Here is a 15,568-nt window from a genome sequence, read left to right on the forward strand (position 1 = left end):
TCTACAATCTTGGAATCAGTGAGTGGGCCTGTATATAGGGCTACAGATACTCACTGTGCTGTTTGGTGACGTGTGTATCACACTCAACATGGACATGAGGAAGCGAAGGAAAGAGTTGTCTCAGGAGATTAGAAAGGGAATTATAGACAAACATGTTAAAGGAAAAAGTTATAAGACCATCTCCAAGCAGCTTGGTGTTCCTGTGACTACAGTTGCACATATTATTCAGAAATTTAAGATCCATGGGACTGTAGCCAACCTCTTGGGATGTGGCCACAGGAGGAAAATTGATGACAAAGCAAAGAGACAGATAATACGAGTGGTAATAAAAGAGCCCAGAAAAACTTCTAAACATATTAAAGGTGAACTTCAAGCTCAAGAAACATCAGTTTCAGATCGCACCATCCGTCATTGTCTGAACCGAAGTGGACTTCATGGGAGACGACCAAGGAGGCCACCATTGTTGAAAAAAGAAATCATAAAAAAGCGAGACTGGAATTTGCCAAACTACATGTTGACAAGCCACAAAGCTTCTGGAAGAATGTCCTATGGACAGATGAGACAAAAATGGAACTTTTTGGCAAGGCACATCAGCTCTATGTTCACAGATGGAAAAATGAAGCATATCAAGAAAAGAACAGAGTCCCTACTGTGAAACATGGAGGAGGCTCTGTTATGTTCTGGGGCTGCTTTGCTGCATCTGGCACAGGGTACAATAAAATCTCTAGACTATCGAGGGATTCTAGAGAGAAATGTGCTGCCCAGTGTCAGAAAGCTTGGTCTCAATCACAGGTCATGGGTCTTGCAATAGGAAATTGACCCAAAACACAAAGCTAAAAACACCCAAGAATGGCTAAGAGGAAAACATTGGACTATTCTGAAGTGGCCTTCTATGAGCCCTGACCTAAATCCTATTGAGCATCTTTGGAAAGAGCTGAAACATGCTGTTTGGAAAAGCAACCTTCAAGCACGAGACAACTGGAGCAGTTTATTCTTGAGGAGTGGGCAAAAATATCTGTCGAGAGGCGCAGACGTCTCTTTGACAATTATAGGAATGGTTTGATTGCAGTGATTGCCTCAAAAGGTTGTGTTACAAAATATTACATTAAGAGTACCATAATTTCTTTCCAGGCCTATTTCATGAGTTTTATTTTTTTTTATTCTGTGGAAGCATGGTTGAAAAGCAATGTCTGACTTTTATTTGATCATTGTCATAGAATTTTTATTTATTATTACTTTTGTCAGATTCAAGTTATTTCTGTGACCATTGTGGGTTTTTCTGTCACTAAACGAGGGGTGGCAACAATTTTGACCACGTGGGTATGTAAATATATGATGAAATGACCTATAATAACATATTCTTGCCGCTGTGTTGTCTCCATACTCTCTCGAGATGGCTGCTTATTTAATCATGTCATCACCGGAAACATTAAATTACATTTGGTAAAAATATATGTATATTTCCTGGGAAAACTCAATTAACCTTAGAGTGGAGGCCGCAGAAGTGGTGCTATTTATACCAAAATGTAACATTTCTGCTTAAAAGGCATTGCAAGTGGAACATAACGAGTAAGGAGAGAACAACAATTCTAACTCTCCAGCCAAAAGTGAGCCAATTAGTACAAGCGAGAGAGCCCGACACAGACGACACAGCCCCGAACCTGTCTACTCCAAGTATCATGATAATTGGCCACGTACAATATTCCCGTGATGTTTTCCTTTACAGCCACTAAAAATTTGGAGTAGCTAAGCTTATTATATGTAATTCTCTCTGCTGAGCTGTGGTATCTAAACCTATCATTTGTGATGCTGTCTGCTAAACTAAGCCTAGGGTATAGTGTATGATACTAACTACAGATCTTTGTATCTAAGCCTAACATGTGCAATACTTAGGGTACCATCACACTATACGATTTACCTACGATCACGACCAGCGATATGACCTGGCCGTGATCGTAGGTAAATCGTAGTGTGGTCGCTGGGGAGCTGTCACACAGACCGCTCTCCAGCGACCAAGATGCCGAGGTCCCTGGGTAACCAGGGTAAACATCGGGTAACTAAGCGCAGGACCGCGCTTAGTTACCCGATGTTTACCCTGGTTACAAGCGTTAAACTAAAAAAAAAAAAACAGCACATACTTACATTCTGGTGTCCGTCAGGTCCCTTGCAGTCTGGTTCCCGCACTCAGTGACTGCCGGCCGTAAAGTGAAAGTGAAAGCACAGCCGCTGTGCTCTGCTTTCACTTTACGGCCGGCAGTCACAGTGCTGGAAGCAGACTGCAAGGGACCTGACGGACACCAGAATGTAAGTATGTGCTGTTTGTTTTTTTTTAGTTTAACGCTTGTAACCAGGGTAAACATCGGGTAACTAAGCGCGATCCTGCGCTTAGTTACCCGATGTTTACCCTGGTTACAAGCGAACGCATCGCTGGATCGCATCGCTAGATCGCTAGATCGGTGTCACACACACCGATCTAGCGATGACAGCGGGAGATCCAGCGATGAAAGAAAGTTCTAAACGATCTGCTACGACGTACGATTCTCAGCAGGATCCCTGATCGCTGCTGCGTGTCAGACACAGCGATATCGTAACGATATCGCTGGAACGTCACGAATCGTACCGTCGTAGCGATCGAAATGTTATAGTGTGACGGTACCCTTACTGCTCAGCTGATCAATCAGCTAAAGTATCTAAGCCCATGTCTGCTGAGGTGTACGATATATCGAAGTCTTTCATATGGGATACTGTCTGATAATCTGATGTATATAAGTTTATCGTATATGATGGCTTAGCTTTATGCTAATTAATATCATATATGATAATAGGCTGAAGTACACTGCTCAAAAAAAGGGAACACTTAAACAGAATATAACTCCAAGTAAATCAAACTTCTGTGAAATCAAACTGTCCACTTAGGAAGCAACACTGTTTGACAATCAATTTCACATGCTGTTGTGCAAATGGAAGAGACAACAGGTGGAAATTATTGACAATTACCAAGACACACCCAATAAAGGAGTGGTTCTGCAGGTGGGGACCACAGACCACATCTCAGTACCAATGCTTTCTGGCTGATGTTTGGTCCCTTTTGAATGTTGGTTGTGCTTTCACACTCGTGGTAGCATGAGATGGACTCTACAATCTACACAAGTGGCTCAGGTAGTGCAGCTCATCCAGGATGGCACATCATTGCAAGCTGTGGCAAGAAGGTTTGCTGTGTCTGTTAGCGTAGTCTCTAGAGTCTGGAGGAGCTACCAGGAGACAGGCCAGTACACCAGAAGACGTGGAGGGGCCCGTAGGAGGGCAACAAACAAGCAGCAGGACTGCTACCTCTGACTTTGTCCAAGGAGGAACAGGAGGAGCACTGCCAGAGCCCTGCAAAATGACCTCAGCAGGCCACAAATGTGCATGTGTCTGCACAAATGGTTAGAAACCGACTCCATGAGGATGGTCTGAGTGCCCGACGTCCAGAGATGGGGGTTATGCTCACAGCCCAACACCGTGCAGGGTGCTTGGCATTTGCCACAGAACACCAGGATTGGCAAATTCACCACTGAATCCGATTGAGCACATCAGATTCACCACAGACCTAAATCAGATTGAGCACATCTGGGACATCATGTCTCGCACCGATTCCCTGAAAAATGCCCACCGGAAAATTGCCCACATGAAAAAGGCCCATAGGAAAATTGCCCACACGGAAAATTGCCCACACAGAAATTTGCCCACATGGAAAATTGCCCACATGGAAAATTGCCCACATGGAACATTGACAATTGCAGCATCACAAAGTTTCAGATCTATGATATTTGAGGTGAAAGGTGAGGATGTTCACATGATGTGTGATCAACTTGTAATTTACAGCTGACCTAGTGCAAAACTGCAAACATGCTGAAGATCTGTGGTTTGTAGCAGTCTGTCATTATCAGCAATAGATAGATCTAGTCTGCTCTCATCTCTCACTGATTCTGCCTTACTCCTCCCACCAGCCCAGAACAGCAGCACATGCAGAACCAGCAGCAGTGTGATCCAGAGGAGCCATCACTGCTATCAGTACCCACAAAAGAATCACTGTGGAGTTACATGGGACTGCAGGTCAGATCTAATACATTATCATCTCAGTGGGTGCCCACCAAAAGCAGGGTGCTGCTGGCTGAAATAGATGGTCTTGGAAGCCCAGAAGGCACCGCAGAAAGGTGAGATTCTATCAGAATCTGTCAGAGGAGCGGAAGTGTCATAGCAGCTCCGCGCTCCCATTGACTTCAGTGGCAGTGAATCTGGGGCCTGCACTTCCTTCCCTGTCCACTTATGACTACCAAGAGTAAGAGTAAACAGACCCTACCTAGTTATGTATCATACACATATACTGCAGGTGCAGGAAGGCATAGGATGGAAGGAAATGCAGAGTGGATTTGAATAAGGGTCTCTAGGCCCAGACACACCAATGAGAGTGGAATAAGGGTCTTTAGGCCCAGACACACCACAATGAGAGTGGAATTATTGTTAGCACAGTGGAATGACAAGAACAGAATCCGTACTCTGGGACTAGAGATGAGTGAACCGAACCTGTAGAACCTGGAGAAGTAAACTGGGCCCAGAGACCTTTGTTGAAATCCATTCTGCATTTTCTTTGCTGCCTGTGTTGTGCTGTATTGTATTTTAATGGAGCCCATGGAAGTCAAGGACAATCACTCGGCAGCTAATTATTTGCAGGTTTGCAATAATTGTTTAATAAACTTGTTATTGTTATTATTAAACCTCCTTAATAAACTGTTCTTAATAAACTTGTCGGTAGTTTTTTATGTGGGCAATTTTCACAGACATTATTCTGTGCTGCAGAGCATCTCACCTATAATTCTATATTATTCTTCTGCCCTGCAGAGCACCTCATGCATACCTGCATACTATCCCCGTCCTGCAGAGCATTTAACCTATATCTCTTTGCTATTCTCTGTCCTGCAGAGCATCTCACCTATAATTCTATATTATTCTTCTGCCCTGCAGAGCATCTCACGTATACCTGCATACTATCCCCCTGTCCTGCAGCACATTTAACCTATATCTCTTTGCTATTCTCTGTCCTGCAGAGCAACTCACCTATAATTATTTATTATTATTCTGCCCTGCAGAGGATCTCATGTATACATGCATATACTATCCCCCTGTCATACAGAGCATTTTACCTATAATTCAGCCTATGGGCAATTTTCTGTGGGCATTCTTCACCTTGCACCTCAAATATCATGGATCTGAAACTTTGTGATGCTGCAATTGGCAATTTTCTGTGTGGGCAATTTTCCGTGTGGGCAATTTTCTGTGTGGGCAATTTTCCGTGTGGGCAATTTTCCGTGTGGGCAATTTTCCTGTGGGCATTTTTTTGGTCACCTCTCGCACCATCCACTAATGTCACGTTGCACCACAGACTGTCCAGGAGTTGGCGGATGCTTTAGTCCAGGTCTGGACCCCCCAGGAGACCATCCGCCGCCTCATCAGGAGCATGCCCAGGCGTTGTACAGTAGGGAGGTCATACAGGCACGTGGAGGCCACACACAATACTGAGCATCTTTTACTTGTCATGAGGCATTTCCACTTGTTGGATTAGCCTGTAATTTGATTTTCCACTTTGATTTTGAGTATCATTCAAATCCAGACCTCCATGGGATATTCATTTTGATTGACATTGAAAATTGTTATGTTACATTGTTCTGAACACATTCCACTATACAATGAATAAAAATTTACAACTGGAATATTTCATTCAGAGATATCTAGGATGTGGTATTTTAGTGTTCCCTTTATTATTTTGAGCAGTGTATATGAGCTTTACATTTCAGATACTGGTAAAATGTTGTAGCTAAGCCCATCTTGTGTGAGCATGTATCTAAGCCTATCATGTGCAACACTGTCTGGTGAACCATTGTATCTAAATCTATTAAATGAGATACCGTCTGTTAAGTTTGTATCTAAACCTATCAACTGTCATGCTATCTGTTCATCTGTGTATCTAAGCTCAACATTTGTGATATTGTCTTCTGAACTGCTTTATCTAAGCCTATCATGACGGTCTGCCGAGCTATTGTATCTAATTCTGTCATGCACAATACTGTCTGCTGAGCCAGAGTATTCAACCCTATGAAGTGTTCATACTGTCTGTTGATTTTGTATCTAAGCCCATATTGTGAGATACTATCTGCTGTTGCATCTAATCATGTGTGATACTGCCTGTTGAACTATGTAGCTAAAAACATCATGTTAGATACAGCCATCTTAATTGTTGTATACAATCCAATCATGTGTGATACAGCCTGCTGAGCTTGTATCTAAGTCTATCTTGTATGATACTGTATGCAGAGCTTGTATCTAAGAATATCATGTGATACTGTATGCTGAGCCATTGTACGTAAGCCTATTATGTGTGCAACTGTATGTGTAATGAGATAAACATACTGCCCATGTTCCCTCTTGAAGACACGCGTATTGTTATGATACATTTGAATGTATAATATGTAGTGTGACATGTGTTATTGGTGATACCGTTGTGTTCTGCCGAGAGAAGGGAGCGTTAAGGATATTGTTTGGGACTAGCCCAATGTGGGAAGGGAAACAGTTTCTTGACAGGAATTCAGATAGGGCTTAGAATACAGTGAGAGCAGACCGACGGTATGACAAGTTAGTAGATCCACGTGACGTGGAAGTCCCTGATGAAAAATGAAAACCGATGCATTGGATAGCGAGATCCGGAGACGAGACAAGGAAAAGCAACAGAAAGACACAGTGATGCACCAGTGACAGGTCCTGGGACAGGACACCTAGTAGTACGGGCCTGAGCTTATAACTCAGAGAGGTAACGGGCCAGGACGGAACAGGGAACGTTAAAAGAAGAGAGTGCCCCGGGCGCGACTTCCAAAGCATCAGCAAGCAGATAAACTAAGTACTGGCAATATTGGCAATCTAGCTCACATAAGGGGAAAAAGTTGTGGAACCGTGGGTTGAGAACAGGACTCTCACTTACTATACCGTAGTATTGTGCTGGGTTGTGGTGAAGGTGAACGAATTTGGAGACAAAAGCAAATAAGCCTGGAAGAGGTAGAGAAGATGTTCCATGTTGTAAAGGAAACGCTTGTGAAGATATGCACCTGCTATCTATCTACTATATAATTGTCTATGGGTCACTTCCGTCTGTCTGTCTGTCACGGATATTCATTGGTCGCGGCCTCTGTCTGTCATGGAAATCCAAGTCGCTGATTGGTCGCGGCAAAACAGCCACGACCAATCAGCGACGGGCACAGTCCGGAAGAAAATGGCCGCTCCTTACTCCCCGCAATCAGTGAACGGTGCCCGCATACTGCCCTCCGGTCACCACTCACACGGGGTTAATGCTGGCGGTAACGGACTGCGTTATGCCGTGGGTAACGCACTCCGTTACCGCCGCTATTAACCCTGTGTGTCCCCAACTTTTTACTATTGATGCTGCCTATGCGGTATCAATAGTAAAAAAATGTAATGTTCAAAATGATAAAAAAAACAAAAAACCTGCTATACTCACCCTCTGTAGTCCGCCGAGCCGCTCGTGCCTGCTGCCATCTTCCACGCCCAGCGATGCATTGCGAAATTACCCAGAAGACTTAGTGGTCTCGCGAGACCGCTAAGTCATCTGGGTAATTTCGCAATGCATCCTGGGAACGGAAGATGGTGGCATCTGCGCGACTATCGCCGGAGCTTCGGTGGATCCCAGGAGTGAGTATATAACTATTTTTTATTTTAATTATTTTTTTAACAGGGATATGGTGCCCACTCTGCTGTATACTTTGTGGGCTGTGTTAGATACCGTGTGGCTCTGTGCTGTATACTACATAGGCAGTGTTATATACTATGTGGGCTGTGTGATATACTCCGTGGGCTGTGCTAGATATTACGTGGCCACTGTTATATACTGTGTGGGCAGTGTTATATACTACGTGACTGGGCAATATACTACGTGGCTCTGTGCTGTATACTACGTGGCTGGGCAATATACTACGTGACTGGGCAATATACTACGTGACTGGGCAATATACTACGGGATTGGGCAATATACTACGTAGCTGGGCAATATACTACGTCACTGGGCAATATACTACGTGGCTGGGCAATATACTACGTAGCTGGGCAATATACTACGGGATTGGGCAATATACTACGTAGCTGGGCAATATAGTATGTGGCTGGGCAATATACTACGTGGCTGGGCAATATACTACGTCACTGGGCAATATACTACGTGGCTGGGCAATATACTACGTAGCTGGGCAATATACTACGTAGCTGGGCAATATACTACGTGACTGGGCAATATAATACGTGGGCTGTGCAATATACTACGTGGACATGCATATTCTAGAATACCCGATGCGTTAGAATCGGGCCACCATCTAGTTGTATATAATCCCCACCAATTTACTGTTGAGTGAAAAACAGTTTATTGTTGGCTGGTGGCCTCCCTTACTGAATCTCTCAACATCTGATACTGGACAGGCGAAGTCACCCGTATCACATAGCCTGCAAGACAAAGCCCACACACCCAGCTAGGAACCCATCTTCATGTAGCACGTCAGGGCATTGAAGATGAGTACCTCACCCATGTCTACCGCCCTGCGTTTAATTTGCTGAACCATTGTATCCAAGTCTGTGGAGCGTGTTAATGTCTGTTGAATTTGTATCTAAACCCATCACATTTGATACTGTCTGCTGAGCTGTGTATCTAAGCCCATCCTGTGTGAAAGGCAGCTGGCACTGTGGTACTGAGGCCTTGTAAGGAAATGTTCTGTACCGCGCTCTCCGCAGCGTTCTGCAGTAAGATGATTAGCGTCTGTAAATTGTGCTCCGCAGGAGGAGATGTCACAACCACTAATTATATTTTCCAAGTGAAATCTAAACGGCTCCGGAGCCTCCTGCCTCTCTCTCCTGTACGCCGGAGCTAAGTGAAGCGTCTTTCTATCAATTTGCACATTTTACATCTATAAAGTGTCATTGTTAATGTTTCAGGCCCGTTGATGTGCAGTATAGAGGATGCTGCTCATCTCCTGCGAGACAATAATATAATAATAGTGCGATGGCATTATGTCATTTATCGGTGAGCAGCGGCCTGAGCTGGGGGTCACCACACACATAATGAGGAGGAAGATGATGATGACCACCTTACAGCACATTTCTCCCTTCTCATAAATCATTTCCTGTCACTTTATGATAGTTATCTCGGAAAGCTGTGAAAAAACAAAACAGTCTCCAGGAAGCTCCCAAAAAGGGTAGCTAAAATTAACAGGACATTCAAAAACCTGAGTAAGCTGGGTGTGAGCTGTAATGGCAGCCATATTGGCTTCTGTCAGGCCTACCTAGGCCATAGTACATGTATGTTCAACTGTTCTTCGAAAAGGGGACATGTTGTCCCTACAGGACTTGTCATAGGTCGCGTCACAATTGGTCTCTTCCCACTTCATACCCTCAGAGACCCTTTGATTCTGCCTCAGCGACCACATCCCTCGTGGCAATACTCTGGCAGCAACCTCTTTTTTGCAGTTATGTGCTCGCTGACACACTTCATCTGTGCACCTCACTTCATGACCCTTTCACTATAGATGATGGTTCTCTCTTAAAATGGCAGCTTGTCTGTCTTGAATTTCCAGGAGAGTCAGTTACAGGGGCAATTTTCCCTCAAAGTCACATAGTTTGAGGCAGCACACTGCATGGTGTATGTGACTGTCCCTAACCTAATGCGTCGCAGGCTCTCTCAGGTAGCATGGCACCTACCAGCTGCCCTCCGCGACTTTTCGTGGGTGGCAGGAAACCTTACACTTTATACTCTCGGCAGAGGCGTAGCTAGGGTTTCAACTTAGGGAGGGCGGAACATCTGAGTGGGCCCCTAACTAGCTAACCCTTATCACAGTTATGGTTGCGCACTCTAATTGTGAATATAGTGGAACCTCAGAATATGACCGCGCTGTTATTGAAAATAAATCTAAATATAAAAAAGAACATTGATTTTACCGCCATATTGTGACCACATGCACCTTTGATGGTCGCAATAATCTGAGTGCCCCTATAACAATACAGTAATGCTTAAGTGCCCACTTTACATTTAATAATGTCCCCTAAGTTCCCTCATGTACTGCTCCATTATACACAGTATGGTGAGCTCAAAGCTTCCATATACACAGTATAAGGCCCCCACAGCTCCCCTATACACAGTGTGATGATTCTATAATTCCCCGATACACTGTATGATGTTCCCACTGCTCCCCTTTACACAGTATAATGCTGACAGAGCTCCACTATACAAAGTATAATGCCCCCCCAGAGCTCCTCTATATACAGTGTAATGGGCCAACAGCTCCTATATGCCGTCACAGATCCCTATACACAGTATGGTGGGTCCACAACTCCCTTATAAACAGTATGATGGGCCTGCAGCTTCTGTCAAACAGTATGATGTCACTCACAGTTCTCCTGTACATAGTATGATGGGACGCAGCTCCCTTATACACAGTATGATGGGTCCACAGCTTCCTTATACACAGTATGATGGGCCTGCAGCTCCCTTATACACGGTATCATGGGCCCGCAGCTCCCTTATACACGGTATGATGGGCCCACAGCTCCCTTATACACAGTATGATGGGGCCACAGCTTCTTTATGCACAGTATGATGGGCCCACAGCTTCCTTATACACAGTATGATGGGGCAACAGCTTCTTTATACACAGTATGATGGGTCCACAGCTTCCTTATACACAGTATGATGGGGCCACAGCTTCCTTATACACAGTATGATGGGCCCACAGCTCCCTTATACACAGTATGATGGGCCCACAGCTCCCTTATACACAGTATGATGGGGCCACAGCTCCCTTATATACAGTATGATGAGCCCGCAGCTCCCTGTCATGATTTGGCAGTCTGCAGTCACATTTATTCCAAGCTTTTATCAAATTTATAGTAATAAATTGCTTATTATTAAAACACCTCTCTAGCAGGGTTTTTTTAAGTGGTGGTGTTTTAAGCGCAAGTCCCCTGCCCCGGTCATTTACACATTCTCCGGCGTATTCACTATTTTGTGGCCCTGCTGCAGTCCCACGGCTCAAACTTGTGAGTGCAGCTTCTGACTGGCCAGAAGTGAGAAGCTATGTCACAAGCGCTCAATATAAGACTATGAGTCTATGTGCACATGTTGCGGATTTTTCCGCACCGTTTTTGCAAAATCCACAGGTAAAACGTGCTGCGTTTTACCTGTGGATTTACAGCGGATTTCCTGCGTTTTTTGTGAGGATTTCGTCTGCGTTTTTACACCTGTGCATTCCTATACAGGAGCAGGTGAAAAACGCTGCAGAATCCGCACAAAGAATTGACATGCTGCGGAAAATACAACGCAGCGTTTCCGCGCGGTATTTTCTGCACCATGTGCACTGCGGATTTGGGTTTCCATGGTACTGTACACCGCATGGAAAACTGCTGTGAATCCGCAGCGGCCAATCCACTGCGGATCTGCAGCCAAATCCGCAATGTGTGCACATAGCCTGAGAGTGAGAAAGAGGCCAGAACGAGGCTCCCATAGACTCACATTGATTAGTGACCTCTGCGCTGCTCCATGAAACACTGAAGCAGCGGACAGGTCACAAACTGCAGGAGATGGAGCCGAGCAGAGACAAAAACAGATGAAGACGCCAGAAGGCGAGTATCAGACAGAGGGCAGCGGACTTGGATTTTCAGCACCGCTCCAGTAGTGAAATGAAAAAAAAAAACGCTGGAGTGGAGCTGTAAATGTGATGCATCTCTTGGTTACTGTATGGGGGCTTCGTATACTAATACTCATAAAAGACCCAGGTGGTACATATCAAAAGTCCCTTACCTCCCCCCATCTCCTGCCTCCCCAAACCGCAAATATTACATGTGATGGAGCACATATAATATCATAACAAAACATTATAATATTCAGCCCCCAGTGTCCTGTCCCCCCTCCCCCATTTCAGCCCTATGCCCCCATCAACTCACATTCACCCCTCAGTACCCTGTCCCCCTTCACCCACTTCAGCCCCAATGCCCCCATCAACTCACATTCACCCCTCAGTACCCTGTCCCCCTTCACCCACTTTCAGCGCCCACAATACCCCAATAGTCTCACATTCACATCACAGTGACATACCTGAATTTAATAAACCTAAAAAGTTCCATCCCCAGCACTTACTGATAAAGTTTGCAGGCAGGACCAGGAACAGGAAGTGTCTAGGTGAAATGCAAGATGTGGGCACTAGGACCCAGCGTGCCTGAGCCAATCCCAGCGTGCACAGAGTGAAGAAACTGCAGCTGGGAAAAGCTTCATGATCAGGTCAGACGGGCAAAACCATTCACTGCAGGAGGGGGAGACTGCAGACGGCCACTGTGCTAATAGGGTGCAGAGTCTCCGTCAGATGGGAGCAGACATTATACTGCTCTGCTCCTATGCGGTGTTCTGCCTCCTCACAGAAGTGGCCCTGGCTCACAGTGGGCCCCTTCATGTGACAGGGCCCAGGGTGATGGCCCCCTCTGCCCCCCCAGTAGCTACATTACTGACTCTCGGGCATGCTGGAAGCATTCATGTTTCCCCACACAACCATATTAATCTGAATTACATGCCCAAACAGTGCCAATCAGCTCAACGCACTTTGGCGCCACATAGGTGCCACATGTCAGCAACTCTCGTGTATTCAGTCAGTTGCTCCAGAGCCACCTACATTCTCACACACAGGGATATAGATCGGAGCCATTCGGCTGGTAGCCATCCTTGTAAGGCTGCAGCATGGTGATAATAAGGAGTCCATTACTCTGTCTGTCCACTCATGGCCATACAATTGTGAAACAATGTTGTGCGGCAATTAGCCATCATCACGGTGGGAAGAGCTTCGGCCCCACCCAAAGATTGCGTGAACGTTAAGAAAACAATAGGAATATTATGGTCTCTTAAAAAAGGTTTTTAGACACTCTGTCCCAGCCCTCTTACTTGTCAGCCAGCTTTCTAGTAATGCAGTGGTATTGATGCAGAAGAGGGGGGCGATAACTGTAAATAAGATGACATTCAGGAGATTGGGAAATCCGTGTGAGAACCATAATGACGATTTTGTCGGCTTCTTTTCATTTCAGAGGTCATTTTCATTCTACTTATAAATAGTTTTTTTTCCTTTGGAAGGTTTCCAGCGATAAATCAGCATCTGTCACGGATTACTGAATGGGTTAATGTTGTGGTGACATCCAATTAGTTAAAGTGCCATTTAGCCACGCTCAGGTTTTGCGGCAATTAGCAGTTTCAGCATCATAAACCCAAATACAACAAATCCGAGATCAAACAAGAAATAGGATGGAAGAAAGATAGTAACTTCTTATACAGGTGCATTTCCTAAAGTAATCTGTGCTCCTCAGTGATACCCTGACCTTATCTCTATGTAATACTCAATTTGTGACCTCCTAAACCAGCATACTCCTTCTGTGAAACACTCTGTGCTGCTGGTGGACTGCTCTTTCTTATGCAATTCTCAGGCTGTGATAATCTATATATATAATTGTCTAAGGGTTTTTCTGTCTGTCTGTCTGTCTGTCCTGGAAATCCCACGTCTCTGATTGGTCGATGTCATAAAGGTTGCCTCGACCAATCAGCGACGGGCACAGTCTGCCGCGAATTCTGGAATCATCATTGTACATATACTACGGGGACATGCATATTCCAGAATACCCGATGCGTTAGAATCGGGCCACAATCTAGTATATATATAAATGGGTTAAAAAATTTGAACAGCACCAAACACAGTACCTTAACAAAGTGCACACATCGTCATCGTCACCATGGCAACCATTATGACATCATCGTCGCTGTGCCCGTTGCTGATTGGTCGAGGCCGCCAGTCTGTCTGTCTGTCCTGGAAATCCCGCGTCTCTGATTGGTCGAGGCCGCCAGGCGCACTACATAGATGTCATAATGGTTGCCATGGCGACGATGATGTCATAAAGGTTGCCTCGACCAATCAGCGACGGGCACAGTCTGCCGCGAATTCTGGAATCATCATTGTCCGTATACTACGGGGACATGCATATTCTAGAATACCCGATGCGTTAGAATCGGGCCACAATCTAGTACAGAATAATGGCCCCCACATAGTCGTCCATTCAGAATAATGGCCTCCATAAAGAACAATGTGCCCCATTTAGTCCTCCATACAGAATAATAGGCCCCACATAGTCCTCCATACAGAATAATGGGTACCACATACTCCTCCATACAGAATAATGGGCTCTGCATAGTCCTCCATACAGTATAATGGACCCCACATAGTCCTCCGTACAGAATAATGGCTCAATATAGTGCTCCATACAGAATAATGGCCCCATAGTCCTCCATACAGTATAATGGCCCAATATACTGCTCCATTCAGTACATTGGCCCTATATAGTCCTCTATACAGTATAATAGACCACACATAGTCTTCCATTCAGTATAATGGGTCCTATATAGTCCTCCATCTATATATATAATTGTCTAAGGGTTTTTTTGTCTGTTTGTCTGTCTGTCTGTCCTGGAAATCCTGCGCCTCTAATTGGTCGAGGCCGCCAGGCCTCGACCAATCAGCGATGGGCACAGCGACGATGATGTCATAAAGGACGTAGACATCCCGCGTCTGATTGGCCGAGGCCGCCAGGCCTCGACCAATCAGCAACGGGCACAGCGACGATGATGTCATAAAGGACGTAGAAATCCCACGTTTCTGATTCAGCGACGGGCACAGTATCGACGTAGATGTCAAAATGGTTGCCATGGCGACGATGATGTCATAAAGGTTGCCTCGACCAATCAGCGACGGGCACAGCGATGATGATGTCATAAAGGACGTAGACATTCCGCGTCTCTGATTGGTCGAGGCCGCCAGGCCTCGACCAATCAGCAACGGCCACAGCATGGCACGATGATGTCATAAAGGTTGCCTCGACCAATCAGCAACGGGCACAGCATGGCACGATGATGTCATAAAGGTTGCCTCGACCAATCAGCAACGGGCACAGCATGGCACGATGATGTCATAAAGGTTGCCTCGACCAATCAGCGACGGGCACAGTCTGCCGCGAATTTGCCTCAACCAATCAGCGACGGGCACAGTATCGACGTAGATGTCATAATGGTTGCCATGGCGACGATGATGTCATAAAAATTGCCTCGACCAATCAGCGACGGGCACAGTCTGCCGCGAATTCTGGAATCATCATTGTCCATATACTACGGGGACATGCATATTCTAGAATACCCGATGCGACCAATCAGAGACGCGGGATTTCTACGTCGATACTGTGCCCGTCGCTGATTGGTCGAGGCCTGGCGGCCTCGACCAATCAGAGACGCGGGATTTCCAGGACAGACAGACAGACAGACGGAAAAACCCTTAGACAATTATATATATAGATGGAGGACTATGTTGGGCCCATTATTCTTTATGGAGGACTATGTGGGGTCCATTATACTATATTGAGGACTATGTGGAGCCCATTATATTGTGTGGGGGGTCTCTGTGGGCATCAC

General features: G+C 45.4%; 1 long non-coding RNA gene across 2 annotated transcripts in view; it reads right to left on the reverse strand.

Moving 5' to 3' along the window:
• LOC138667472 (uncharacterized) overlaps positions 1–15,568 on the reverse strand; it is a 137,568-nt gene that overhangs the window by 51,277 nt on the left and 70,723 nt on the right. Inside the window, exon 1 of one of the 2 annotated variants that reach the window (XR_011318777.1) lies at positions 12,218–12,275. The exons of the other annotated variant lie outside the window; for it this stretch is intronic. This is a non-coding gene — a long non-coding RNA (uncharacterized lncRNA). Of the gene's footprint in view, positions 1–12,217; positions 12,276–15,568 lie in introns of those variants that run through there. 2 annotated transcript variants of the gene reach the window in all.

Source organism: Ranitomeya imitator, chromosome 2, assembly GCF_032444005.1.
Source record: "Ranitomeya imitator isolate aRanImi1 chromosome 2, aRanImi1.pri, whole genome shotgun sequence".
In the NCBI taxonomy this organism is placed as follows: domain Eukaryota; kingdom Metazoa; phylum Chordata; class Amphibia; order Anura; family Dendrobatidae; genus Ranitomeya; species Ranitomeya imitator.